This window comes from Oncorhynchus tshawytscha, linkage group LG26 (genome assembly GCF_018296145.1).
Source record: "Oncorhynchus tshawytscha isolate Ot180627B linkage group LG26, Otsh_v2.0, whole genome shotgun sequence".
NCBI lineage: Eukaryota > Metazoa > Chordata > Actinopteri > Salmoniformes > Salmonidae > Oncorhynchus > Oncorhynchus tshawytscha.
The window spans coordinates 28344923-28371078 of NC_056454.1; the positions used below are offsets into that span (position 1 = coordinate 28344923).

At 41.9% G+C, this 26156-nt stretch overlaps 1 pseudogene; it reads left to right on the forward strand.

Moving 5' to 3' along the window:
* The first annotated feature begins 3678 nt into the window (after positions 1 to 3678).
* Positions 3679 to 25960, forward strand: LOC112225491 (annotated as a pseudogene).
* Positions 25961 to 26156: the final 196 nt, after the last annotated feature.

The window sequence follows — 26156 nt, forward strand, 5'->3', positions numbered from 1 at the left end:
CCTATTCCTATTGCCAGATCTGTTTTCCCGATCAGCCACTGCACGTGCTTCTTCAACTATTTTGTTTAACATTTATTTAGAGGATCTATTTAGAGGCCTGTGAGCTAGGGTCTCTTTTTAAAGGGAGCCCTATAATAAAAACAGTTATAAAACACAAATAGAGTTCTACAATTACTCTGCAAGACACCAGTACCTAAAATGATAGCCTAAATTGCAATGCCTATAAGTTGAAAGCCTATATTTAATTTGGATAGGACTAAATTAAACATTGAATTACAAAAGTTATAGGCTAAAGAACTTTGGAGAAATTTGATAATTTTGAATACACATATGGATTTCACTAAACATATGGATATTCTCTTTGATTTAGTTGCTATTGCAACTCAGACAAATTCCTGAATGGATGACATACTGAATTGAATGAAGGATGAATTAAATGTTCAAATATGTTGGAATGATGAGTTGCACGTATCATGCATGCTCTGTACTTTATTTGGCTAGTACACAAATAGGCCTACATTGGGGTATAATGACTTTATGGCTGCATGACTCCAGAAGGGCATCTTCTGAGGCTGAGCGGTGCTTTTCCGAATGCACATGGTGCTGTTGTGCTGCATGGAGATCACAAGCTCTTCAACTGGGCAGCAGTGTCACGATGGAGGGAATAGCCTGTACGGAGACTACCTAAAATCACTGCAACAGAGTTAATGTAAAGTGTGGGAATACGTTTATGCCAGACTTAGCCTACGTTTAACCTCTCCTTTGTTCCTTTCAAAGTCCATATGTTCATGACCTGATTCATATAAATCATGTCAAATGATTTTAAATTCGTATTAAAGTGGCAAAGACTCCAGTGGTCACACATAATTCATAGATTCACCTAGCGGACTGAAATTTCACTTCACATAATACAGCTAGTGCTATCTAGACACGCGGTGGCAAACTCAACTGAGGAGTAATAGAGAATGGATAGTTTTAACTTGAAAATGTGCAGGATACCTATTTTGGTTTCCCTGAATTTTTGTTTTTTTAATACTGTTTTATCTTCTTATGGGCAGGTGGGATGGTAGCGTCCCACCTGGCCAACATCCTGTGAAATTGCAGAGCGTGAAATTCAAACTACAGAATTATAAATATTTAACTTTCATAAAATCACAAGTGTAATACATGAAAATAAAGCTTAACTTCTTGTTAATCCAGCCTCTGTGTCAGATTTCAAAAAGGCTACGGCGAAAGCACACCATGCGATTATCTGAGGACAGCGCCCCGCATACAAAAGCATGAAAAACATTTCAACCAGGCAGGTGCGCCACGTAAGTCAGAAATAGCGATATAATAAATGCCTTACCTTTGATGATCTTCTTCTGTTGGCACTCCAAAAGGTCCCAGATACATGACAAATAGTCCTTTTGTTTGACAATGTTCTTCTTTATATCCATAAAAACTCAGTTTAGCTGGCACGCTTCAGTCAATAATCCACCCAGTTTCCCTCCATCAAAATGCATACAAAATGAATCCCAAACGTTACCAATAAACTTTTCCAAACAAGTCAAACAACGTTTATAATCAAACCTTAGGTACCCTAATACATAAATAAACGATCAAATTTAAGACGGAGAATCGTTATTGTCTTTACCGGAGAAAAATACCAAAGAATGTGCTCTCTTCCACGCACTTGAAACACTACAGCCAAAATGGGAGCCACCTAGAAAAACTACAATTTCTGGCTCATTTTTCCAAAAACCAGCATGAAACTCTTTCTAAAGACTGTTGACATCTAGTGGAAGCCCTAGGAACTGCAATCTGGGAGGACTCTGCCTTATAATAAAATTGAAAACAGAGGTAGGCTGAATTTTTTGCGGGGGGGGGATGGTTTGTCCTCGGGGTTTCGTCTGCCATATAAGTTCTGTTATACTCACAGACATACAGTTTTAAAAACTTTAGAGTGTTTTCTATCCAAATCTACCAATTATATGCATATCCTAGCTTCTGGGCCTGAGTAACAGGCAGTTTACTTTGGGCACGCTTTTCATCCGGACGTGAAAATACTGCCCCCTACCTAAGAGAGGTTATGCTTGTTCGCATAGCACTCCATAGTCTGTTTGGTGTACGTTTTCTTTGTTGTTTAGATGAAACTGCCAAAACTCTGACAGGTTTTATTGTAAGTCAGAATTGCAATACAAGATTTGTTCAAGCCTAAAATGTTAGTCCATAATTGTAACATGGTGTTAGTATGTTCACAGATTAAATTTCACGTTTACGTTTCATGTTTCACACATGGCTTTTCTTATTATCCTAACATTTTACTTATGTATTTTCTTACAACCCTAACGATACGTACATTCAACTTTTTGGCAGTTATCTCGCTCCATATTCTTGACTCATTCCCTGATTTTTGAGAATGGATTGCCTGAAATATGCAAATAAATGCTAGAATGCACCAATGCACTGCCCGTGTCCTTGCATGTTCTGCCCACTATGATTAATTTGCTCCCATTGAAAACGACAGGCTCTGGTCTATCTTGGGTTAGTTATAAAAATCTTTGGTTTAACTTTAACCTAGTGTATTTTAAGCTCAAGGCTCTGGATGATGGGAAAAGGTTCTTAGAGTGACATTAGGGAGAGAACTACTAGCCTAGTCCAGAAATGTTCTGTTATGATTCATTTAGAAGAGTTTCACATTCAGCATCATACTGTACAGACACTTTGAGGTTTGTCTCCTAAAGTATTTATAAATAACAACCTGCTAATTTTTTATGTCTGTAAACAAATCCTCGACCTGCAATATGATATGATGTCAAATAAATAGCTATTTGCTACAGTATATCCTAACCGTTTGAGCTACAGTATGTCTTGTCTTCAGGTTTCTATACCAGTACTTCCCAACAAATGTGTGCTATAAGTCAAACATCTGCTGGTCCCAGAGCAGAGGATTGGGAAAACCTTCTCCATACCATGCTGTTTTGCACTTTTATACTAAGGTTTGCTCAACTGCACATGAGTTTAAAAAAACAATGTTTTGGACAGTAGGGGGCGTTCTTGAGCTTTTAGAGTCTATCTTGCTTGGTTACCTATTAAACAAACTGACACACCACTGAAACAACTCCATCCCTCATACCACTGGCCTCAGCGTAGAGCTACCGGAAAGACATGTTTACGTGTAAAGTTTTCATTTACTTCACTTTGAAATGACAGTATGAAAGCATAGGGAATAGACCAGTGCATATGTTGTTGGCTCGAGAACCAACCTGGTAACATTCAGTTCTCTTCATGGTTACACTGAGTTCAGATATGTGCCCTGAGGTTTCACTTCAGTTTGACGTTTCTCTGTTATTGACTGTCATTGTATTTACATAAAGTCCGTCAGGTAGACGATGCAGTCTAGTGAAACCACTAATGTTCAGCCCATTCACAATGTGGTAAAGTTCTCAACCTGTTTGTTGTTATTGTGTTTTGCCGGTCTCCCATGGTTTTTGTAATGGGATCAATCGAACAGGTACAGACACAGTGTTATAGTGTATTAATTATGTAGTCAGGTGGCACGCAATGACTCTCCTTCATATTCCAGAGGTCAAAACGTTTCTATATAGTTATGGGTCATTGAAAAAGACCTTGGGTTGTGGGTGCACCTGCGAGTGTGTGTGTTAACCCAGTTTCCTTGTGTGGTGGCCCAGGAAACAGCTTGAGGAGCTGCAGGAAGCGCACATGCTGAGGGGGCAGCTGAGTGCCTCAGAGCAGCTGCCCTACTGAGCAGCCACGACCTCCCTCAGGCACTAGCGGGAGCCTTCTTCGTCCAGGTACAGTAGGCTGACTGGTATGAGTATCATCTTTGAGGAAAATGCCCTTTCATGCTGAAATAGCAATAACACTTCGCTAGGATGCATCTCAATCAGAGAATGTGAGCGGAGTTAAGCGGTCAGAAATCCCGCTCATTGAGTGGTGCTTGTGCAACTCCACGTCCTTTCCAAACGCTCCTCGCTCAAAGGAAAAAAACTGCTGCTCCAAATTCACATATATTGTCTGTGACTTACTAAGAATTACATTCAAATTAAACAAAATAATACCTTATTAGGCTCCATCTACAGTCCCCTTGAATTCATTTTTAGAAACATGAGTTTGGCCTGAGTCACTGCTTTCAGGCTCAGGTGCCTGGAGAGCATGCCAGCAGCTGGAGATTATGTGCTCAGTGCTTGCAGAGCCACTGGGAACGCTAAACACCCATGGGACACTCTTGCCAGGCTGGGCAGGGATGAGTATGTGTTTTTTTTGTTTTTTTCTGTAGGTAGGCCTAAAGGATTTTAGGTAAAATAACCCTATCAAAACGGAAATCTCCTTGAAAGAGGTAATATGCCAGGCATATTGAGCCAAAATCAATGATGGCCTATTGTATAGAACGAAAATTAACAAAACTTTTAAGAGATCTGATTTTTACTTTATACAATGACCAACTTCGCTAGCTACCCACCTCGTTCCTTTCTGCTGTGCCTGTCATACACTGAGCTTGTGAAGTGAGCGCTACTGGAGCGAAATTGGAGTGGGCGAGAAGGCCGACGTTCCAATCCTTGGGAAACTTGCTCCAGTAAAATTGGGCATGCTCCACTCCTTGCTCCGATCCGCTCACATACTCTGATCTCAATAATCTAGAACAAAAGCCAGGAGACTGTAAAGATTCAGTTTTCCTATCCCTTCCTTAGAAGGGTTGGCTTTGAGACATTTCCTGTTATGGAAGGTGTAGGGGGATATGACTATGGGAGAGTCCACATGACCATTGAATTAATTATTTCATCTGGTCTTAGTCACGCTCTGCACATGCTCACAAGTACACCACGCTAACCAGGAAGTGTGGTCTTCAAGCCAAAAATAGACAGGGGTCACGGGGGAGATCGATACATGGTATTTCACATAGGCTTAATCATTACAGTGTGTCGATTAAAACTTTCAGGAACATACCATCATGTCACATTGTGGAGGAGAACAATAGAGGGTGTTACAGAGAGAGTTACAGGGAAATTCTGTTGTGAAATATTCAGAGTATCTCCTGTCCCCGTCTGAGACCACACTTTCCTGGTTCAGATTCATTTCCTCACTGACAGCAGCAGTTCACTCCTACTTTAATTCTAACCTTATTTTGGATGAATAGGCGTTATAATTGTTTTCCCACTTAAGACTTATAATAATATGAGTGAAATATTTTAGGCAAAATGTGTCTCACCTCAGTGGGTAATTGTTGATTTTTGTCTCTCTCTTTATGTGAGGGACATACCATTTTATTTGTGAATGTGTCAGGTATGCCACTGATCCAGCCAGTTGTGCTGCTAGTTTAATCTGGTGACATGCGACTTTGTCATGGAGTTATTATTTGATTAATAAAGACATAGTAACCATTTCAAGGGTGACTGGCCAACACACCTTACCTTACCTGCCCACAAGAGAGCCATCAGGGCTTAGAGAGAAATACCTGGAGGTGTTAAGCTGCCCTGCAGCCATTGTGTAGTATATCCAAGCTGGTTAGTTTAGTTAGAAGGTGAAAGAGCATTGTGAGGTATAGAGCATCGTGGTCTTCAAGACATTTGTCTGTGCATATGATTGTGATGAGCGATACATAACAGGACTAAGCACAAGCAGTGTTCTGTATTAATTAATTAAGAAGCGACGACCACATCAAATCATGTCATGTTTTTTTCAATGTGGTTGGTATTTGTATTGAAACACTAATGTCAGCAGTGTACATAAACCCTCTTGTGACTGGGGATCATGAGGATAGCTGGGAAACATATTTTGTAAACCACCATTCCTGAGTCATTGTAGATGTGACATTTTCAGTCTAATAAAAAGCATGAGCTGGCACACACCCAGAGAAAAGTATTTCGTTGTTGAGGTGCTGCCTAAAGGGGAATAAACTGTAAGCTATGAAAACAAAGACAGTCGCACCCAGAAGAAGGCATTGGTGATGCCGAGACGTTGGTGTTTTTTTACCCAATAGATTACTGGGAGGTTATATATATATGGAGTAAAAACATGATCATGCCCCAATATTCCTTTTCATTCTTAAAGTAACTGCCCAGTCAAAATGTCACTTTTAAAAGTTAATATTCTGTCAACCTGTATTGAAATAATGTTGTTGACTCACCCTATACCTGTATTTGTGGCCAAAGCATAAATAGGAGAAAAAAACATTTGTATCTCAGACCATTTCAAGAATGCTTGCTATTTCCTCATAGAACATGATGTCATCTCCCTGAGGAGGATGAGCTGGCCAATAAACGGTCTACTTGAGTGAATATTTTTTATGACCATTCTGTTGTTGGAGTACGCCCACACCATTCCAACACAGAAAATCAGCTTTTTAACAAACGTAATTTAAAAAATGTCAAGGAATACTTACAATGAGTGAAATAGTTATTATAGGTCATATTTCATAGAAATCTGGAAACACTGGGCAGTTATTTTAAGAAATAGGTCGTCTTATAGGAATATCACGTCATAGAACTACACTGAACAAAAATATAAACGCAACATGTAAAGTGTTGGTTTCATGAGCTGAAATAAAAGTCCCAGAAATTTTCCATGCGGACAAAAAGTGTATTTCTCTCAAAATTTGTGAACAAATATGTTTACATCTCTGTTAGTGACCATTTCTCCTTTGCCAAGATCATCAATCCACCTGACATGTGTGGCAAGCTGATTAAATGCTTGTGCTGGGGACAATAAAAGGCCACTCTAAAATGTGCAGTTTTGTCACACAACACAATGCCCAGATGTTTTGAGGGAGCGTGCAATTGGCATGCTGACTGCAGGAATGTCCGGGCAGAGCTGTTGCTAAAGAATTTCATGTTAGTTTCTCTACCATAACCAGCCTCACAACCGCAGACCACATGTGAGGCATCCTGTGGGCGAGCTTATGCTTATGCCAATGTTGTGAACGGTGCGCTCCCATGGTGGGATTATGGTATGGGCAGGCATAAACTACGGACAACGAACACAACTGCATTTAATTGATGGCAATTTGAATGCACAGTGATACCGTGACGAGATCCTGAGGCCCATTGTCGTGCCATTCATCCACCTTAATCACCGCATGTTTCAGCATGATAATGCACGGCCACATCTCGCAAGGATCTGTACACAATTCCTGGATGCTAAAATTGTCCCAGTTCCATGGCCTGCATGCTCACCAGACATCTCACCCATTGAGCATGTTTGAGATGCTCTGGATCGACATGTACGACAGCATGTTCCACTTCACACACCCATTGAAGAGCGGTGAGACAACATTCCACAATCGACAACCTATGCGAAGGAGGTGTGTCACGTTGCATGAGGCAAATGGTGGTCACACCAGCTACTGACTGATTTTCTGACCCACGCCCATAATTATTTTTGAAAAGTATCTGTGACCAACCAATGCATATCTGTATTCTGAGTCATGATAAAGCCATAGATTAGGGCCTAATGAATTTATTTAAATGGACTGATTTCTTTATATGAACTGTAACTCAGTAAAATCTTGTTGCATTTATATTTATGTTCAGTATATGTGACACGTTGTGTCTGGAATCTCAGATCATGTGCCATAACTTAGTTTACGACACAGCCATATGCAAGTAGCTTGGAAAGCTGTTTTTTGTGTGAAGAAGAACCATTTTTCCAGCAAAAAAAGTGAATATTTTGAAAGTACACCATTTTTGTTCTCATCGGACTTTACTTTGTATTTCTGTATGTCCTAATATTTGTTTATAATGTTGCACTGAAGATCTGTTGCCACTGCAATGGGAAAATGTGTTAACTTCACTGTCACATTGTCTCTGCTAAACAAACGTGTGTGTTTCTGTGTGTACAGGAGAGTGTGTTTGAGCAGATTGAGGACAAGCAGATTGTCTTTCAGGTGGTGGAGAGTCATGTGGGAGAGGGCGTGATCCTCAGTAGCTCCACCTCCGGCCTGTTGCCCAGCAACGTCTTCTCCCGGCTCCAGAACCGGAAGCGCTGCATCATATCTCAACCGGTCAGTACAGCACTACCCCAAACACCAAGGCTGTGTCCAATATGGCACCCTAATCCCATTCCTTTTGGCCAGAGCACTGCACAGCATAGGGAACAGGATGCTCGCTCCCTGTCCAAGGCCAGTACTTTTGGTGTTTGCACAAGGGAATGACCCATCCATTCCAACAGTAACATTTGTAACCTTCAGGTTCTAATTTCTAGGTTGCAACACTATATTTTATTGCAGTCCACTGCTTGTCCAGTCTTAAAGAATATTAGAGAACCTTATGGACTTTACCCTCTCTTCCATTAGTCTCCTAACAACTAGCTAACCACTGAAATTCCACCCTTATCATCGCCTTGAGGCTTAAACACACACACATACAGACACAGTCCTTCTGTGGCCAGAGAGATGAGTTTGCCTTTACCTGGGAAGGTTTGTGTGCATGTGCGCGTATGTGTGTGGTGAATGTTTAATCCCCCCATGGTTTTACCTCAGTACCACTCCTTTCATAGAGGCCTTCACAGAGGGAGATCTGTGAGCTAAGCCCTGCTTATGGATCACAGAGTAATGTGGTCCAACAGAGAAGAACATACCCTGGGTGTGTGTATAGGGCTGTGGCTGTCATGACATTTTGTCAGCCGGTGATTGTCATGCAGATAACTGCCGGTCTCACGGTAATTGACCGTTAATGAACCTAAACACATAGTCTACAAGCCACTGATGTGAACCTTTGGAACATTTATATTTAAAAAAAAGTCTAAATCCATTTCAAATTAGCCAACATTGTCACAATGACAATCCATTATATATTTTAGGCCTTATGTTAGGTAGGCCCTGATCTGGCTATGTCATACGGCTGTGGGCAACACTAGTTCATTTAGCAGGCAAGATATGCTTATAATTCCTGTGGCATTATTTGATATTATCTTATAGTAAGAACAATACAATTGAACATAGCTGAATAAAATAGAAAATATATTTTTCCCCAAACGATTTCCGAGGGAGCTATATGGAACTCTTTCTCCAGTGTCGAGTGGCTATTCTGTATTGAGGTCCTCCTATATGCTTAATTTAGAGTTATTTGTGCAACTTTAGTTGTGATACAAACGTTAGGCTATATGTTTTGATTTCTAATAGATTCTAAGGCTGCATGATGCAACAAATTATTATTTGAAAAAAGTTACATGAAAGGGAAGCGCTCTTTTCTCAATTTAATCTGGTCTTTACATATAGTTTACAAATGAATATATGTGTGTAATTATTTTTTATTTGGAATGGCCCACAAAAAAAAGAAAGTCATCCACATTACGTGCAGCTACTTTTTTAATATGCGAGGTAGGCTACAACGTTTGTCGTTTTTAGGAATTGAGCAATAAATATAGCAGCACGAGAAGGCTGGGATCCGCTATTAAAAAGTGGCCAGTCAAAACTCTGTTTTCACAGGCGATTACGCAATGACTGGGCTTATAAGAACACGTTTCAGTAGGCTCTGTAGGCTATGGGCTCTCCATCCATGTTCCAGGGGCCTGTAAGCTACATTTGGAGTTATTTGGCCACTTTAGTTGTGATACAAACCTTAGCAAAATATATAGGCCTATGGGCTAGACATTCAGACTATTCTGAATTTGATCTTGTCTTTATATATACTAAACAATATGTTGAAATTAGTTTTGAATTAGAATGGCCCATTATCAACCGTCTATCGGAACATGAGCAGGTTCCAAATCAAATTTTATTTGTCACATACACATGGTTAGCAGATGTTAATGAGAGTGCAGCGAAATGCTTGTGATTCTAGTTCTGACCATGTAGTAATATCTAACAATTAATCTAACCTAGCAATTTCACAACAACCTACCTTATACACACAAGTCTAAAGGAATGAATAAGAATATGTACATCAAAATATATGAATGAGTGATGGCCGAACGGCGTAGGCAAGATGCAGTAGATGGTATAGAGTACAGTATATACATATGAGATGAGTAATGTAGGGTATGTAAACATTATATGAAGTGGCATTGTTTAAAGTGGCTAGTGATACATTTATTACATCAATTATTCCATTATTAAAGTGGCTAGAGTTGAGTCAGTATGTTGGCAGCAGCCCCTCAATGTTAGTGATGGCTGTTTAACAGTCTGATGGCCTTGAGATAGAAGCTGCTTTTCAGTCTCTCGGTCCCCGCTTTGATGCACCTGTACTGACCTCGCCTTCTGGATGATAGCAGGGTGAACAGGCAGTGGCTCAGGTGGTTGTTGTTCGTGATGATCTTTTTGGCCTTCCTGTGACATCGGGTGGTGTAGGCGTCTTGGAGGGCAGGTAGTTTGCCCCTGGTGATGCGTTGTGCAGACCTCACTACCCTCTGGAGACCCTTGTGGGCGGAGCAGTTGCCGTACCAGGCGGTGATACAGCCTGGTATGTCATCCGTATGCACTCGAATAGCAAATGGAAGACGCTTTTCCTGCGGTTCAGCCAGGTAGGCTACTCCAGTTGTAAAGCGAAGTAATGTGCTTTATATATGGACATTTGTGAAATTAATATAGTATGCTTTGCCTATAGAAAGCTGATGGGATCCTCCTCTTTTTAATAGAGGCCATCGAAACGCTGTTTTGTAACGCAATTGCATAGCGAATAGAAATGCACAACAGGAACACTTATTCAATGCGTCAATAAACTATGAGGAGCTGGCTCTTGCTGCTCAACAGGTGATCTTATTCCGCTCAAACTCTGAATGCCGGGGCTCTCATGAAGTGTTTGATTTGATTTTCAACTGCATTTGCATTGACGGTGTGAGAGTGCTGGACGAGTGAAACTCATACACAACCACCATATTGTTTTCAACCACCCTGTTTTTCCAAATTCTAACATAAAAAAGCGAGGCACTAGGCAATGTTCACTCTAAACTCGCAGCTCCCTGGGACTTCCGTGCAGAAGACATATCAGCCCTGGCAGATAAGCAGGAGATTGAAGTAAACTCAACTTTCAAGAGTTTTCCCAATTAGTACACACTATCAATGTTTCCCTTTACTGTGTGAATTATGATCGAATCAACGTAATTTTAGCCACTTTCAATGCAACATACCGAAACAAAACGAACTATGCAAGAGATTTTGTTGTAGGCAAAACGCATTGGAGTAGGATTCTATTGCATTGAAATGCATGGCTCTGCCCATACTCTACACAGACCAGTGTGGCATAACCAATCAGAGCTGCGGTAGGCCTATATGCAAATAGACCATTGCCATTGGGCTCCCGAGTAGCGCAGCGGTCTAAGGCACTGCATCTAGTGCTAGAGATGTCACTACATACCCTGGTTCGATTCCAGGCTGTATCACAACCGGCCGTGATTGGGACTCCCATAGGGCGGTGCACAATTGGCTCAGCGTCGTCCGGGTTAGGGTTTTGCCGGGGTAGGCCATCATTGTAAATAAGAATTTGTTCTTAACTGACTTGCCTAGTGAAATAATGGTAAAAGAAGAAAAAAAATTGCTCCCAGAGAAGGGGATTGGACACCCCTCAGCGCCTGGTTCCTCTCCAGGTTTCGTCCTAGGTTTCTGCCTTTCTAGGGAGTTTTTCCTAGCCACCGTGCTTCTACCTTTGAGTTGCTTGCTCTTTGGGGTTTTAGGCTGGATTCTGTATAAGCACTTTGACATCTGCTGATGTGAAAAGAGCTTCATAAATGAATTTGATTTGGAAAGTGAAGTATTTATTGTTGTGAACCCTAGACTGTATGATGTGAAAAGTGACTATAAAGATTTTCCATGATGTGACACAGACACTTCCCTATCATGGTCCTCCATATCAGAAGAAAGAAAGCTATTTTTGCAAGGAGTTTCCCAGAGAAAGCACTAATTATTGTTGATGTTCCCACTTCATTTAAACAAGAAAAGCCAAGATCAGAATTACAGTACCAGTCAAATGTTTTGACACACTTAATAATTCAAGAAATTTTCTTTATTTTTACTATTTTCTACATTGTAGAATAATAGTGAGTACATCAAAACTATGAAATAACACATATGGAATCATGTAGTAACCAAAAAAGTGTTAAACAAATCAAAATATATTTTACATTTTAAGAATCTTCAAAGTAGCCACCCTTTGCCTTGATGACAGCTTTGCACACTCTTGGCATTCTCTCAACCAGCTTTACCTGGAATGCTTTTCCAACAGTCTTGAAGGAGTTCCCACATATGCTGAGCACTTGTTGGCTGCTTTTCCTTTACTCTGCGGTCCAACTCATCCCACACCATCTCAATTGGGTTGAGGTCGGGTGATTGTGGAGGCCAGGACATCTGGTGCAGCACTCATCACTCTAATTGGGAAGTCAGGAACCAATACACACAGTCAGTTAGGAAAGCAAAGGCTAGCTTTTTCAAACAGAAATTTGCATCCTGTAGCTCTAACTCCAAAAAGTTTTGGGACACTGTAAAGTCCATGGAGAACAAGAGTACCTCCCCACTCCTGCCCACTGCACTGAGGCTAGGTAACACTGTCACCACCGATAAATCCACGATAATCGAGAATTTCAATAAGCATTACTCTACAGCTGGCCATGCTTTCCTCCTGGCTACCCCAACCCTGGCCAACAGCTCCTCACTCCCCGCAGCTACTTGCCCAAGCCTCCCCAGCTTCTCCTTCACCCAAATCCAGGTAAGATGTTCTGCAAATCCTGGACCTGTACAAATCAGCTGCTAGACAATCTGGACCCTCTCTTTTTAAATTGATCCACTGCCATTGTTGCAACCCCTATTACCAGTCTGCTCAACCTCCTTTTCGTATCGTCCGAGATCCCTAAAGATTGGAACGGTGCAGCGGTCATCCCCCTTTTTTCATCCCCCTTTTCACTCTAGACCCAAACTCTTATAGACCTATATCCATCCTGCCCTGCCTTTCTAAAGTCTTCAAAAGCCAAGATAATAAACAGATCAATGACCATTTCGAATCCCACCGTACCTTCTCCGCTGTGCAATCCAGTTACCGAGCTGGTCACGGGTGCACCTCAGCCACGCTCAAGGTCCTAAACGATATCATAACCGCCATCGATAAAAGACAGTACAGTGCAGCCGTCTTCATCGACGTGGCCAAGGCTTTCGACTCTGTCAATCACCGCATTCTTATCGGCAGACTCAATAGCCTTGGTTTCTCAAATGACTGCCTTGCCTTGCCTTGTTCACCAACTACTTCTCAGACAGAGTTCAGTGTGTCAAATCGGAGAGCCTGTTGTCCAGACCTCCGGCAGTCTCTATGGGGTACCACAGGGTTCAGTTCTCGGGCCGACTCTTTTCTCTGTATATATCAACGATGTCGCTCTTGCTGTGGGTGATTCCCTGATCCACCTCTACACAGACGACACCATTCTGTATACATCTGGACGTTCTTTGGACACCGTGTTAACTAACCTCCAAACAAGCTTCAATGCCATACACTCCTTCAATGCCAACACTCCTTCCGTGGCCTCCAACTGCTCTTAAACGCTAGTAAAACCAAATGTATGCTTTTCAACCGTTCGCTGCCTGCACCCGCCTGCCCGACTAGCATCACTACTCTGGACGATTCTGACTTAGAATATGTGGACAACTACAAATACCTAGGTGTCTGGTTAGACTGTAAACTCTCCTTCCAGACTCATATTAAACGTCTCCAATCCAAAATTAAATCTAGAATTGGCTTCCTATTTCGTAACAAAGCCTCCTTCACTCACGCCGCCAAACATACCCTTGTAAAACTGACTATCCTAGCCTCCAACACTCTACTCAGCAAACTGGATGCAGTCTTTCACAGTGCCATCCGTTTTGTCACCAAAGCCCCTTATACAAACCCACCACTGCGACCTGTATGCTCTTGTCGGCTGGCCCTCGCTACATTTTCGTCGCCAGACCCACTGTCTCCAGGTCATCTATAAGTCTTTGCTAAAGCTCCGCCTTATCTCAGCTCACTGGTCACTATAGCAACACCCACCGGTAGCACGAACTCCAGCAGGTATATCTCACTGGTCATCCCCAAACCCAACACCTACTTTGGCCACCTTTCCTTCCAGTTCTCTGCTGCCAATGACTGGAACAAATTGCAAAAATCACTGAAGCTGGAGACTTACATTTCCCTCACTAATTTTAAACATCAGCTATCTGAGCAGCTAACCGATCGCTGCAGCTGTACATAGACCATCTGTAAATAGCCCACCCAATCTACCTACCTCATCCCCATATTGATTTTATTTACTTTTCTGCTCTTTTGCACACCAGTATTTCTACTTGCACATCACCATCTGCTCATCTATCACTCCAGTGTTAATTTGCTCAATTGTAATTAGTTCCCTACTATGGCCTATTTATTGCCTTACCTCTTCACGCCATTTTGACGCACTGTGTATAGACTTTCTTTTTTTATTTTGTGTTATTAACTGTATGCTTGTTTATTCCATGTGTAGCTCTGTGTTGTTGTTTGTGTTGCACTGCTTTGCTTTATCTTGGCCAGGTCGCAGTTGTAAATGAGAACTTGTTCTCAACTAGTTTACTTGGTTAAATAAAGGTGAAAAAAAAGAATAGTAAATATTGGTCAATTAGCCCTTACACAGCCTGGAGGTGTGTTGGGTCATTGTCCTGTTGAGAAACAAATGATAGTCCCACTAAGCGCAAAAAACCCCAGATGAGATGGCATATCGCTGCAGAATGCTGTGTTAGCCTTTCTGGTTAAGTGTGCCTTGAATTCTAAATAAATCAGCGACAGTGTCAATAGCAAAGCACCATCACACCACCTCCTCCATGCTTCACGGTGGGAACCACACATGCAGAAATCATCCGTTCACCTACTCTGCATCCCACAAAGACACTGCGGTTGGAACCAAAAATCTCAAATTTGAACTCATCAGACCAAAGGACAGATTTCCATCAGTCTAATGTCGATTGCTCGTGTTTCTTGGCCCAAGCGACTCTCTTCTTCTTATTGGTGTCCATTAGTAGTGGTTTCTTTGCAGCAATTCAACAATAAAGGCCTGATACACGCGTCCTCCTCTGAACAGTTGGTGTTGAGATGTGTGTGTCACTCTGATGCATTTATTTGGGCTGCAATTTCTAAGGATGGTAACTCTAATGAACTTATCCTCTGCAGCAGAGGTAACTCTGGGTCTTCCTTTTCTGTGGCGGTCCTCCATGAGAGCCAGTTTCATCACAGCGCTTGATGGTTTTTGCATCTGCACTTGAAGAAACTTTTAACGTTCTTGAAATGTTCCGCATTGACTGACCTTCATGTCTTCAAAGTACAATGGACTGTTGTTTCTCTTTGCTTATTTGAGCTGTTCTTGCTATAATATGGACTTGATGGAACATTTTGCCGAAGAGGATGGCTGACGTTTTACATGGCCGTAATCAATTGTGCTATTTTGTTCATTTTTTTCCCCGTTGTTTGTAACTTTAAAAAAATAACTTATTTTGTACATCATGTTGCTGCTAACGTCTCTTATGGCCGAAAATCAGAAATGGGATTACTCACCACGGACTGGAAGAAGCTTTTTCCTTTAACGAGTCCGACAAGAATGATATAATGCTCTCCCGGGAACAGGCCCAGATCCACGTTATTTGCCTGAAGAAAAGACAGAGAAAAAGAGGACACAGATCAGGGTGCCTTTTAAGAATCCGTAGGCGAGCGACTAAACTTCTGTTGACATTAATTATACTTGCTGGAAGAAGTTATGCAGTTATTGGAAAATAAAATGGATGACCTACGATTATCCTACCAACAGGACATTAAGAACCGTAACATCCAATGTTTCACAGAGTTGTGGCTGAACAACGACACGGACAATATAGAGCTGGAGGGATTTTCAATACACCGGCAGAACAGAGAAGCTACGTGTGTTAAGACGAGGAGTGGGGGTGTGTGTCTTTTTGTCATTAGCAGCTGGTGTGCGATGTCTAATATTTAAAGAGGTCTCACGGTATTGCTCGCTGAGGTAGAGTACCTTATGATAAGCTGTAGACCACACTATCTACCAAGAGTTCTCATCCTTATTATTCGTAGCTGTCTATTTACCACTACAGACCGATGCTGGCACTAAGAGCGCACTCAACCAACTCTATAAGGCCATAAGCAAACAAGAAAATGCTCACCCAGAAGTGCCGATTCTAGTGGCCGGGGACTTTAATGCAGGCAAACTTACATCAGTTTTACCACATTTTTACCAGTATATCACATGTGCAACCAGAGGGGAAAAAAACTCTATACCACCTTTACTCCACACACAGAGATGCATACAAAGCTCTCCCCCACCCACCATTTGACATATGAGTGGATATGATATGATTCCTACTTATAAGCAAAAACTAAAGCAGGAAGTACCCGTAACTTGCTCAATATGGAAGTGGTCAGACGGGGCGGATGCTACGTTAGAGGGCTGTTATGCTAGCACAGACTGGAATATGTTCCAGGATTCATCCAATGGCATTGAGGAGTATACCACCTCAGTCATCGGCTACATCGATAAATGCATCGACAACACCATACCCACAGTGATCGTACGTACATCTCCCAACCAGAAGCCATGGATTACAGGCAACATCCGCATCAAGCTAAAGGCTAGAACTGCCGCTTTCAAGGAGCGGGACGCCTATAAGAAATCCTGCTATGCCCTCAGATGAACCATCCAACAAGCAAAGCATCAATACAGGATTAAGAATGAAACCTACTACACCGGCTCTGACGCTCGTCGGATGTGGCAGGGCTTGAAAACTATTGCGGACTACAAAGGGAAACCCAGATGCGAGCTGCCCAGTGACGCGAGCCTACCAGACGAGCTAAATGCCTTTTATGCATGATTCGAGGCAAGCAATACTGAAGCATGCACAAGAGCACCAGCTGTTCTGGATGACTGTGTGATAACGCTCTCGGTAGCCATTGTGAGCAAGACCTTTAAACGGGTCAACATTCACAAAGCCGCGGGGACAAATGGATTACCGGGGCGTGTGCTCAAGGCATGCGTGGACCAACTGGCAAGTGTCTTCACTGACATTTGCAATCTCTTCCTGACTGGGTCAGTAATACCTACATGTTTCAAGCAGACCACCATAAGTCTCTGTGCTCAAGGAAGTGAAGGTAACCTGCCTAAAATGATTACCGCCCCGTAGCACTTACTTCGGTAGCCATGAAGTGCTTTGAAAGTTGTTCTCGGTTGATGAGAGGTGTTGGGTTTGCGCCAGACAGAGTTTTCCTTGATGGCCAAAAGGCTACATTTTAGTCTCATCTGACCAGAGTACCTTCCATATGTTTGGGGAGTCTCCCACATGCCTTTTGGTGAACACCAAACGTGTTTGCTTATTTTTTTCTTTAAGCAATGGCTTTTTTCTGACCACTCTTCTGTAAAGCCCAGCTCTGTGGAGTGTACGGCTTAAAGTGGTCTTATGGACAGATACACCGATCTCCGCTGTGGAGTTTTGCAGCTCCTTCAGGGTTATATTTGGTCTCTGTTGCCTCTCTGATTAATGCCCTCCTTGCCTGGTCCGTGAGTTCTGGTGGGCGGCTCTCTCTTGGCAGGTTTGTTCTGGTGCCAAAGATTTGGATCTTTTTTTATAGCCCAACCCTGATCTGTACTTCTCCACAACTTTGTACATGACCTGTTTGGAGAGCTCCTTGGTCTTCATGGTGCTGCTTGCTTTGTGGTTCCCCTTGATTTGTGGTGCTACAGACCTTGGGGCCTTTCAGAACAGGTGTACGTATATACTGAGATCATGTGACACTCAGATTGCACACAAGTGGACTTTATTTAACTAATTATGTGACTTCTGAAGGTAATTGGTTGCACCAGATCTTATTTAGGGACTTTATAGCAAAGGGGGTTATAGCAAAGTTTTATATTTTTTATTTCACTTCACCAATTTGGACTATTTTGTGTATGTCCATTACATGAAATCCAAATCCAAATCTGTTTAAATTACAAGTTGTAATGCAACAAAATAGGAAAAACACCAAGGGGGATGAATACTTTTGCAAGGCACTGTACATGTACAAATGACCTCTAACCTGTACCCCCGCACACTGACTCGGTACCCCATGTATATAGCCTCGTTATTGTTATGTTATTGTGTTACTTTTGGTAAAAAGTAAAATATTTGGTAAATATTTTCTTAACTCTTCTTGAACTGCACTGTTGGTTAAGGGCTTGTAAGTAAGCATTTCACGGTAAGGTCTACACTTGTTGTATTCGGCGCATGTAAAGTCATTCGGCAAATAAAGGTAGCCTTATTTGGTAAAAGACCAAATCAAATCAATCTTCTGTATACCACCCCTACCTTGTCACAATAAAACTGATTTGGCTCAAACGCATTAAGAAATAAAGAAAATCCACATATTAACTTTGAACAAGGCACACCTGTTAATTGAAATGCATTCCAGGTTACTACCACATTAAGCTAACACTTTTTTGGTTACGACATGATTCCATATGTGTTATTTCATAGTTTTGATGTATTCACTATTATTCTACATGTAGAAAATAGTACAAATAAAGAAAAACCCTTGAATGAGTAGGTGTGTCCAAATCTTTGACTGGTACTGTACATGGTAAGAAGTGCTGAAGTCTCAGATAATGTGCACAGTCACGACGGCTTTGCTTTTGTGGCTCTTTATCTGGCCTAGTACTGGACATGAAACCTCTCAAGCATAAAAGAATAACGCCTCAGTGGTGCTTTTGTCATGTCACTGTCTGCCACTTATTTAGCAATGTCAATTAGCATTGATTTTACAAACCATTTAGTCAATGAACCTCTACCCAAGAGAAAAATTATTCTACTTCCATTGTCTTCATACAACAGAGACAATGGACAACCCAGTGGAATGCACAGAGACACTCAGAACATTCCGACCCAGTCGATTAGCTCTTAAGTCTGGATGTGCATTAACGTGTAACACTGTAGTGTCTTTAGAGAGTTACCTTATTCTCACAGACAGGTTAAGTGTGTCTTCAGAGTGAAGGGCACAGCTCTTGTGAGCTCAGTCAGTCCACTCAAAGCGCTGTGGTCATGCTACTGAGAACATCTGTGTTGTTTTTAGCTCAGAGAAACGGCGCAGGGAACTGAGCCTCTTCACGTTACATCCATAGAGAGAAATAGTAATGGTGTTTTGTAAGCACTAACTCTGCTATTGGTTTGTTGGACAAAGCCTATGGGGGAAATGAATGGCGTTTTTGTAGGGTTTTGGGATAAACACAGAAAATAAGGTCTGCTAAACACAGGCTTAGGAGATCTTATACGTTTTGTTCTAGGAGATCATCTTCATCAGCTAACGTCACTTTTTGTGAATTTTGAAGAACTTATGTAATAAAAAAAAGCACAAAGGTTGCATAATTCATAAAGGTCATGTTAACTGACTGCTATTATCTCATGGAACAAAACATATATCTCTTAAGCCTGTGTTTACCTCAGACCTTAGTTTTGGCATTTATTCCAAAACCCTATTCCTTTCCTATTCATTTTTCCCATAGGGATGGCTGAACAAACCAGAGGTCACTCATTTCCAGGTTTTAGGACTACAAGCTGGCGAGCTGTACTCCCCACGCCCTATACATCTCATCTGTGCAGATATTTACGTCTTAACACGGACCTGTAGAAACTCAGACACATGTCTTTATGACATTCCTTGGATCCCTGGAGTGTTTGGAGTGTCCTGGCTGGCTGTAAGGTGTACCCTGAAGCCAAATGTCCTCTGAGGGCACCCTTGGTTCTTTACTGACAAATGACACATTGCTGTTACTATTGAAATGATCTGACCTGGATGGAGTTTAAACTAAGTGGATGGTTCTCTACCTACACAGTATGGAACTGTAGGATGTGTTGGTCACGTGTATCATGCCAGCTGATGAAAATAACAGTGTGATACATGTCATCTATAGACACCATATGTCATGAGAGATTGAGATCAGTTTTTCAGCTTTTTAAGATCTTGTATGGCTGTTGTGCAGGTAAAACCAGACAGATCTGGGTCAAAAATTTGTATGAATGTCAAATATATCATTGAGGATTTTACTCTTCTATTTATTTTGGGTTTGTTGCTCTCTACTCATGTTGTCTCTGGGTAGTCAGTAGTCACTGAGACAGAGCCAGGCAGTGATTTGTAAATCCTTGCGGTTGAGTCTGGCTGCCTTCTGGGTGAACCAGCTGAACCGGCTGACTCACTATAACTATGCATTAGGTGGCCAAAATCATGACAGTTGTAGAAACAGGAAACAGAAAGTTTCGGTTCAATTGAATAAATAATCATGTTATTTGGACATGGTGGGATCTTTTTGTGTCTAAAATTAATAATGCATGAAATGGCTCTAAACAACACCTTTATGTGCAAATATTGATATAATAGGCATCATATTGATATATATTGATATAATAGCAGCTGTTGGCTCGACTGTATCTGCGAGCTGTTGGCTAGATTGTATCTGTGAGCTGTTGGCTAGACTGTATCTGTGAGCTGTTGGCTAGACTGTATCTCTGAGCTGTTGGCTAGACTGTATCTGCGAGCTGTTGGCTAGACTGTATCTGCGAGCTGTTGGCTAGACTGTATCTGCAAGCTGTTGGCTAGACTGTATCTGCGAGCTGTTGGCTAGACTGTATCTGTGAGCTGTTGGCTAGACTGTATATGTGAGCTGTTGGCTAGACTGTATATGTGAGCTGTTGGCTAGACTGCGTCTGTGAGCTGATGGCTAGACTGCGTCTGTGAGCTGATGGCTAGACTGCGTCTGTGAGCCGATGGCTAGACTGTATCTGTGAGCTGTTGGCTAGAGCTCATGTGTAAAGACCAGAGTGGGCCCATTACTATATAATACACATTTCTTGTGACAAAACCATCAGTAGAGTTGAAAATGCAATATAATTTTTTTTTAAATTCAGTACATGATCATTTTATTTTTATGTGCACTATATCATCACGCACAGCTTTTTACCCGCAATAAGTCAATTTGAAAATGGGTTTTGTTATACATAGTATGTGCCATAAGATTGTTCTATGAGGTTTCGTCATTGGTGCTGTACCGAAAGCCACATTGACAAATCTCAGACATTGTATGTACTAGCTCAAAATACATGCTACCCACACACATCATACAAAGACACCTGGAAGGCTATGGGAGGTACATGTTCTACTGTAACAGCATAGCACTACACATACCAAGCATCAGTGGGGGCTATTGAGGAGAGGACGGACCTTAGTGGTGGCTGGAATGGAGTCAATATAGTGGTGTCAACCACATGGAAACAACATCTTTGATGTGTTTGGTGCCGTTTCATTGGCTCCATTTCAGATATTGTTGTGAGCCTTCCTCCCCTTAGCTGCCTCCACTGCTGAGCATTCACCCCCCCCTCTCTGGTGGGAAGTGCGCATATTATTTTTATATAGATTCTAGAATATTCACATGAAAATCTGTCGCCATTTGGATGGAAACCGAGCTAATGGAATTAACATTTCGGACGGTATTTTATTATTTACCAGTCTGGGTCAATTTAAAATGTAATTACTGCCGATTCGCTAATGCAGATATTTCAGTCTTTTCAATTTCCGAACTGAATCTACTCAATTGACGTCATGATATTGACACACTTTGCTTATCTTAAAGCCAGCATCAACTCAGCTGTTATCATCCTTTATACACACCTTGCCTCGGTGCATGACAATGTAAGCTCGCTGTGATATCAGAGTTTGGAAATCTGGTCTATTCTTCATGTTCTCTCCTTTGATACAACTAATTTTGTTGTTAGCACTCTGAAAGAGGGAATTTTACAGTGCTGTATGGTTAATTGGTAGGAAAATATATGGCATCAATGGAAATGTACTAGTCACTTAGTTTACATAGAATAATTAAACTCTGCAGTACCTGATACCTAGTGGTGCTTCCCAGAGAATCCCCACAAAATAATAAAGTAATTCATGTTATTACAATGTTGCCTTGTAAGTACATAGGTCTACCTGGTCATTGCTGTACAAGTTGCAAAAAGCTGAGTGTTATGGTCGTATGTAGGCCTAATGAAGGAGAGTTCAAGTGAAGTGTCACTGATATTAATGTTAAATAACATTCTCTCACACACACACACACACACACAAAACGTGGCCTTTGAGTCCAAGCCAGTGTCGGAAAGCAGAGTGGCTGAGAACGCAGCCGGTAGCTCCCAGTGATTAGCAGAGGAAAGGCCCCTTTTCACGGCTGCCCCCCGCCTGGACGCCGCCTCGCGACACCAAGATAACGGGCCCGTTGTTGGCCTGCAGGAAGCGAACAAAGACACCACTGTCCCCCTTTCCCACTACTCTCCATATCTGTGTCCGAGCTTTGATTTCCCACTGGTCAGCCAACAAGTATCTGTTGAGCAGTAATCTGAGTTGGGAACAGCAGGCCCTGTCCCAGGCCTGGCACTGCCCTCACAGCCTTTCCTCTCTGCCATTATCCTTGGACACAGAATGGGATGATTAGGGAAACCCAATCTGGTGGGAGTAGCCTTTATGCTGCTGTGCTCTGCTGGGATGAAAGGAGAAGGGTTGTCTAGTCTGTTGCTTCCTCAGCCCTCCTGACAGACTGGTGGTTGTTTGTTGGGCAGGTAGAAAGCTTATTAAGAGTGTCGTTGAGGGTGAATAACCCCTCGTCTGTGTCTTTGGTACCCTGAGTGAGGGGGGTGGACAAAAAAAAAAACTTTTGCCCTTTTTGTTGAATCTGAGATCATTGCTACCTACCGTTTCAGGATGGTGTCATCTCAGTCAAGCACATTGACCTGGTAATGTCAGAGGGGCTGGGAATGTGCTACGCTTTTATTGGTCCCATGGAAACCATGCACCTGAAGGTCAGTTCCTCATTTGACTTACACATAGAGAGGCCGTCCCCAAAGAATACATATTTATATACGGTCCTCTTTGTCCTGTGTGATTGTGGCACATTTAACCATGTGCAATTATGGTTGTGTGAGAGGCAGAACTTATGACCAGACCGTGATATTAGAGTTCAAAGAGGTCGCTCTGCTAGACCCTGAACATCTGTGAAGAGAAGGGGGAACTGTGGCCTTCACATGTCTCAGTCCCCTTTTACCATATAGTCATATATTGGGGGAAGGTGGGGTGTGTGTGCGTGTGTTTGAGAGAGAGATGTCATATAGATGTAGAATATGAAAGGGAAGTGTGAAAACTAAAGGTTAACCTTGCTCTGGCTGTACCACCGTGCTCAGAGAGTGAGAGAGCACTTTGGCAGAACAAAGCTGTCTTTTGAGCAACACAGATTAATGAACTCCCTCACACAAGTCATCTAAAACCACTATTACCAGGGAGGAATACATGTTGTACAGTACTCACACATTCTACTTTACCTGTTTTCCCTTTTCTTAATCATTTTTTATACCAGTCCTATTGTGCCAGTCTATGGTCATATTCTCAAGTGATGAATTAACATCGGCCTGTGTAAGTGTAGTAAAATACACTTATCTCCCATTGTATGGAATAAAAACACCAGTAACATGTGTTACATACAGCATGTTGCTCAGAACATCCAAAGGTTACTCAAGCCCATTCCTGTTGTGACTGTAGGTCGTCTAGTCTAACCCGTCCAATCAGATTGTAAAACACTCCGGTCCACTCTCTGCTTTGCTCTGGCTGAGTGACTACACTTTCCAGTTAGGACACAGAAAAGCCCTTAAACCAGAAAGCAGCGTCATTTTATAAGCTAAACACGAGACTGAAGGAGCCATGCACTTATTTTGTTCAGACTATTGAAGCAGAAGAGAGGAGAGAAAGGATCACTGAAAATGTCCTAGTCAGTTGAGATCTCTCTCACCAAAAACATAACTCTGTGAGAGAGCTTAGTTGGATGTAGCTGGCAGTTATCACACTGAAATGTTAGCTTTAGTCTGTCTCTGTAATGTTCATGTACACATTCAGTGTTCATCTTGGAAGTAAGAAAATGGGGAATAGCATTTTACACCCAAGAAACAAGTTACTCATTTAAATGCTTAAACCCTAGAACTCTAGAACCCTTACTAGAATCATTATAGAATATGACTAAAGTACTTGGAAGATGTTCATTTTCGGTCATAGTGAGACCATACAGATCTGATTTTGCTGCTCTGAACTTCTTATTTGTTACAGATCTTCTCATTGCCTTAAAGTCTGGCCAACCCTCTATGTATGGTCCACTCTTCCAGGTCTGGAGGGCTATCTCCAGTGCTACAGAGAGGGCATGAGGAGTGTTCTGATGGCTTTTGGACCTGTTCCCGAATTCTCTGGGGAGGCAGCTGAGCGCATCAACAAAGTAGGCTTATGTGTTTGTATGTTGAACTGTTTGTACTAACTCCACTAGATTCTAGGACTAGGAAAAATATCTTCAGATTTGACTAATCAAGTTCAAGGTGTGAAAAACTGGGTTAGTTCAAAGAGGGCAATGTTTACATGTGGAACTTTTAGTCCAATGAGCTCAAGGTCGGGCGTTCTACATATTTCCTCCTCTAGAACTTTACTCTGTTAATTAGACATTACTCAACCACGTGCCATCAGGCCGTTCAAACATTATTCTCCACAGATGGAGGCTGTCGTGAGAGAACACCCTGACCATAGGCAGAAAATATTTCACAAGCAGAAAATATTTCAAATTGGACCAATTTAATGCATCTAAGTGTATCCAACCAAGGAAATATTTTACCAGGCCAACAGCAGAAAGAAATCCCAGCAGCTAAAACTACTCTCTACTCATCTCATCTTCTCCCTCCCTCCTCTGATGTATCCCTACAGGAGATGTGTGAGCTGACCCGCAGCACCTGTCTGCTAGGAGAGAGAGGAGGGATCAGCTCCTCATGGGCCTGGCCAAGCTCAAGAAGTGACCACTGGACTATCAACACCACTGATGGACAAGATGGACTTGTCTGGGACTCTTCTGTCCATCACTCAGGCCTTCACTGACCCTCACTCGGCCTGAGGAGCATGGTGATGAGAATGATCTGATCTCTCAATGGTGCCTACACTGGGGATGGTAATGAATACTGTAGCCCTGAGTCCTCACACACAATCGCTCAACTAATCTGGGATGTTACTGTAGGAGCCCACAGACACAATAAACCAATCTGGGGATTGATTGCCATGCCTTCTCAGAAATATATCCATGTTTTATGCAATCAACAAGTTGATGATCAGACAAAGGAAGTAATGGTTTGGTCATACCACAATGGTTTCTTGAATTGTGAATATGAATTGTTAATGTGATAATATTAAAATGTTGAATTTCTCTAGGATTGGAATACATTTGAATTGTCCTTATCAAGAACTAAAGATAAACAACAAACATCTTAATTGATTGAAGATACATCATCGGGTTTTTCATATTGTGTTACGTCACATTTTGGACAACTATGATTGGGATCTGTTAAATGGGTTGAACATCAAAAAAAATATTATCTTCCCTCTTCCGTCAGGCCTACATTTGTTCTGGTGATCTTGTGACTCATGATGACTATGTACTTTATAAAGTATGCTTGACTAGTAATTAACACCGAATTCAAGTGTCTCGATCTGACAACAGTACATGAAGTTAATGTGATCAGGGTGTATTCAGTGAAATGAAACGTTCAGAATGTTTAATCATACAGACCGAAAAGTGGAGCGAGTTTCCCAAAGGCGGGAGCATGGTCCTTCTCGCCCGCTCCAGTTTCTCTCCAGTAGCGCTCACTTGACGAGCTCAGGGCATCGCCGGACCAGCATGAATTTGTAGTCGACTTGTGTGCTGCTATAGCCCTTTGCTTTGGCTATTGTCATTTAGTATATATATATACATGTCATTTAGCAAAATATTTTCATAAAGAAACTGATAAAACACTCAGGTGAAAAATCAAGGTGACTTACAAAGATGGGGAGTAAGTGCTGTGTTGTCTTAAATCTCTCTTGGCGTGATGTGTGTTTTGTTTTATATTTGTATTTTTAATCCCAGCCCCCGTCCCTGCAGGAGGCCTTTTGCCTTCTGGTAGGCCGTCATTGTAAATAAGAATGTGTTCTTAACTGACTTGCCTAGTTAAAAGTTTTTAAAAAAGAGAGAGTGAGGTGAACTGAAGAATCGTTGTGGAATCTGAAAAGAAAGTTATCCCGAAAGCATTTGCACGTACTTGTTACGTGCAAATGCTAACAGAATGAAACGAGATGGGTAGCTAGCTAGGTGTGTCATTGTAGGAAAGTATT